We start from the raw sequence: 5,124 nt of genomic DNA, 5'->3' as shown, positions 1-5,124 counted from the left end.
CCTCAAGGAAGAAATTATTCCCATACTGCAGAAATTACCTCGAAAAATTTAGAAGGGAGAGATCTTCCCCAACACATTCTAAAAAGCAAACATCACCCTGAAACCAAAACCAGGAAAAGACCTAAAGACTAAAAGGAGAACTTCAGAGCAATTTCACTAATAATTATAGATGCAAAAATTCTCAACAAAATTCTAACCAATAGACTACAGCTTTTCATCAAAAAAATTATACATCATGATCAATAAGGTTTCATTCCAGGGATGCAAGGCTGTTTTAAAATACAGAGGTACATAAATGTAATTCACCATATCAACACAAGCAAAAAGAAAGACCATATTATCCTCTCAATAGATGCAGAAAAAGCATTCGATAAAATCCAGCATCCTTTTCTAATTAGAACACTGAAGAATATAGGTACATATAGCTTGTCTCTTAAACATTATATATGATTGAAGACATATATAACAAATGCACAGTTAATATTTTACTGACTGGAGTAAAATTGAAAGCTTTCCCACTTAGAACTGGAACCAGGCAAGATTCTCCTATATGGCCACTCTAGCCAATGCACTCAGGCAAGCTAAGGAAATAAAGGGTATCTAAATGGGAGCAGAGTCAAACTCTCCCACTTTGCTGACACTATGATCTTATACTTAAAGAACCCATAAGACTCAAGCACAAGACTCCTGGAAGTCATCAAAAAAATACAGAGAATTCTCAGGAAATAAAATCAATGTCCACAAATCAGTAGCCTTTGTATATGTCAATAACAGCTAGGATGAGAAGCTGTTTAAGGATACCTTCCCCTTCACAGTAGCTTCAAAGAAAATGAAATACTGAGGAATATACCTAACAAAAGAGGTGAAGGACTTCTATAAAAAGATTATGAAATCCTAAGGAAAAAAATAGCAGAAGCTACTAACAAATGGAAAAACATGAACATGCCATGCTCATGGCTGGGGAGAACAACATTGTTAAAATATCTATACTTCCCAAAGTAATCTACAGATTCAGTGCCATCCCTATTAAAATACCAACATCATCCTTTCAAGACTTAGAAAAATAATTCTTCGTTTTGTATGGAACCAGAGAAAACTCTCTTATAGGGGGTTTATAAGGCAATTCTTAGTAATAAAAAAAAAAAGCTTAGGGTATCAGCCTACCAGACTTTAGGCTGTACTACAAGGAAATACTGATCAAAACAGCATGATATCAGGACAAAAGTAGAGACACAGACATCTAGAATGGAATAGAAAACCAGGAGATAAAACTAACATCTTTTGGCCACCTACTCTTTGATAAACCAAAACAAGAATATACAATGGGGGAAAGACTTCCTATTCAATAAATGGTTCTGTGAGAACTGGAAGCCACATGGGACCTGCACCTTTATCCACTCACAAAAATTGTTTCAACTTGGACAAAAGACCTAAATTTAAAGCATGAAATGATAAAAATCCTCAAAGAAAGCATGGGAAAAACACTTGAAGATATCAGCCTGGGGAAAGACTTTATGAAGAAGACTGCCATGGCAATTGCAACCACAACAAAAATAAACAAATGGGACTTAATTAAACTGAAAAGCTCCATACAGCTAACAAGACAACAAGCGAAGCAAATAGACAACCTACACAACAGGAAAGGATATTTGCATATTTTGATTCGGACAAAAGCTGATCTCTGTAACCAGGATCTACAGAGAACTCAAATTAATCAACATGAAAAAGGCCAACAATCCTTTATATCACTGGGCAAGAGAGATGATAGGACCTTCTCTAAAGAAGAGAGATGAATGGCTAATGAACATATGAAATAATGTTCATCATCCCTACTTACTAGAGAACCGTAAATCAAAACCACCCTGAGACATCATCTAACCCCAGTGAGAATGGCCCACATCACAAAATATCTAAACTACAGATGCTAGCGTGAATGTTGAGAGAAGGGAACACTTTTACATTGCTGGTGGGGCTGCAAACTAATACAACGTTTTTGGAAGGAAGTATGGAGAACCTTCAAAGTACTCAAATTAGACCTCCCATTTGATACCGCAATCCCATTACTGGGCATCTATCCAGAAGAAAAAAAATAATCCTTTTACCATAAGGACACTTACACTAGACTGTTTATCACAGCTGCATTCACAACTGCCAAAATGTGGAAACAACCTAAATGCCCACAAACCCAGGAATGGATTAAGAAGCTGTGGTATATGTATACCATGGAATACTATTCAGCCATTAAAAAGGGAGACTTTATATCATTTGTTTTAATCTGGATGTATGTGGAACACATTCTTTTTAGTAAAGCATCACAAGAATGCAGAAGCAAGGATCCTATGTACTCATTTCTGATACAAGGACAATTAATGACCTAGTAGATGGTGGGGAGACGGGGAAAGAGGAGAGCAAAAAGAGGGAAGGAGGGAGGGGCTGGGGGATTCATGGTGTGTGACACACCTTTTGGGGGTAGGACACAATTACAAGAGGGAATTTACCTAACAAATGCAATCAATTTAACATGGTTCTCTGTACCCTCAAAGTATCCCCAACAATTAAAAGAAAAAAAATTCCATAGGGCGGCACCTGTGGCTCAAAGGAGTAGGGAGCTGGCCCCATATACCAGAGGTGGCAGGTTAAAACCTGGCCCCAGCCAAAAACTGCAAAGAAAAGGAAAAAAGAAAAAACAATCCAAAACCCAAACCAAATTTTTGCCCAAAGTCCAATCATGAGCCTCAAAAGAAAATAAGCTATTTCTCTTTGGGTCTTCTAATTTAGCTATGTTAGTTCCTGAGTGCCCTGTGATATCCCCTATGTCACTCCCATCTATAACAGGCTTTTTGTCAGAATTCAGGGTACGAAAGCCCCTAAGCCTGGCAGAGAACTTAGTGAGAACAACTTTCCAAACTTCCTTTCCCCCAAAAAGGCCCACGAAGCATTCACGCTCCAACACAGCAAATCCACAGTTAGTGAAGCTGAAAAACAAAAACACAAATGCTTGCAGAGGAAGATAAAGCACAGAGATACAAATGTTGCAATACACAGAGCACAGCTTTGTAGTTGGGGGTGGGGCAACTGGGAAGCACCAGAAAAAGAGCCAGCACAAAACTTAACCAGAGAAACCCTAGAATACACAGGGGCTTGTAATTTACCTTCCACTCTGGGGGTGGGGGTGGGGAGGAGAAAAACAGGTTCTGAAAGTTAAGGATAATCACAGTGAAACAGGACACCCTGAAAACAGTGCTAATAAGCAGCCTCCTCCTAACACACAAAGCAGCCTCTTAAACACACACACACACACACACACACACACACATTGCCAGTCTCCAGCAAACACAAAAAACAAGCTTGAAAAAAAATACAAAACTTAGCCCCAAACAGACACATCCTGTCATCATCTTTCCTTACCTGAGCTAGAAGGGGTCCCAGAAAGCTATAGGAAATCCCCAGATTTGGTACCAAAATGTTAGCTCCCTGTGGAGGAGGGTGTTTTCTGGTTCATAAATACCAGTGTCAAGAATAAGCACTCCTGCCTAGTCGACGAGGGAGTGACCACAAATACAGAGCAGTCACTGTGTACACACATTTGTTGCTGAACAAAAGCACATAAAGTAGAAGGAGAATAATCTCAAGAGTGAGATGAGTCCTCCCCACTAAGTGGAGAGGAAAGTCCAAGTCTGAGCACTCGCTGTCTTTTCTTTTTGCTAACTCACCTACCTGATTTATCCTGCTGTTTCCTGGGCAGGATAGGCTGTCACCTCTTGCCTTTGGAGTAATGACAGGTTGAACTTACACAACAAACCTATTCCCAGTAGGAACCCTCTCCAAGAACACATAGGGGCCCAAATTTGCAAGTTTACTGACAATATAATGGGCCCAGGTTGCCCAGGTCAGGGCAAGGCCAGTAGGGGCTCCTCACTATCTGTTCTGACTGGAGAACAGTCCCCAGCCAGTACTTTGGTTCCTAGGCCCTGCCACTAGCCACTCCCCTCATGCTCAGGTCCTATCAGGGAGAGAATCTGGGGCCAGAGAGGTGTGTCTCTTCCCAGGCCCAGCTGCTCTGGCTCTACCTGTCAAGGAGAGAAGCTGGCCAGGTAGGACGTGAGAAGTGGGGGCTGAGAGTGTACATCCCCTCCCTCATGCATTGCAGCCCCTACGGCGGTGGGGGTGGGGACAGGCCCTGACTTTCTGGAGTGGCTGTGACACTCTTGGAGCTACCGCAGCCCTCGCTGGAGCTCCTCCTCTTGTTGGCTGTGGCTCCCACCTCCAGGAGCACATAGACTAGGGGGCACATTCGTGAGTGCCTGATTCCTGGTGGTGTGGCCCCAGCCCTGCTGTAGTCCAGGGCCCAGCCCAACACTCTTACCATTCACTAACCCAGATATAAAGCATTTACTGAGCTTTTCGAATGTTGAAAAATAAAGTTTTTGTTTTAAATATAGCCTCTACTTTGTTCAATCTGAATCAATTTGGCAAGAAGACACCACGGATGATGCTGTGGTTGGAGCAAATCTGTTGCCTTCTATCAGGAGCATGTCCTGTGGGGCCAGCCCTCTTTAGTGACCCTAAGGTGCACCAGTCTGAGCCCTGCACCAACAAGCCTCACCCGGGGAGATTTTAGTGGGCGTCTGGGCCTGAGAACTCTGCTTACAACAAACCCCACCATCTTTCAGGGAAGCTGGAAGGTTGGTAAGAGTCCCCTTGCACCACGGGTGCTCCTGCTCCTGCTTTGTCTCTGGGACCCATTCTGGATGTCTCACATTCTCTCCCTTCTCTACAGAGTGTCAGGGCATTTCCCTGTGACATCTATGGACCACTACAGGGGAGCTGGAGATGTTCACTGACTTCATCTTACTGCTGTCTCTTTTCAGGCCCTAGAAGGGGTTGGGAGAGCCTGTAGGCTGACCAGAGCACTGCTTTTAGACACACTGGCAAGGTCAGGTCTGTGGTGGCCCTGGGTCAGAACCCTGGGGAGGCTGGTTCTTGGGGGCATCCACCAAGTGACTGTCCACAAAGGGGCTCTGATCTCTGATGGGGAGTGAAGGGCTGAGGCCCCTGGTACTGTTGTGCCCACCCCGGGGGTCGCCTACCCAAAGACCACTCACAATCACAAATCGATGCAAA

Source organism: Otolemur garnettii, unplaced genomic scaffold (assembly GCF_000181295.1).
Source record: "Otolemur garnettii isolate 467f Iridium unplaced genomic scaffold, OtoGar3 scaffold00173, whole genome shotgun sequence".
Classification (NCBI taxonomy): domain Eukaryota; kingdom Metazoa; phylum Chordata; class Mammalia; order Primates; family Galagidae; genus Otolemur; species Otolemur garnettii.
Note: the sequence above shows the minus strand (reverse complement) of the source record.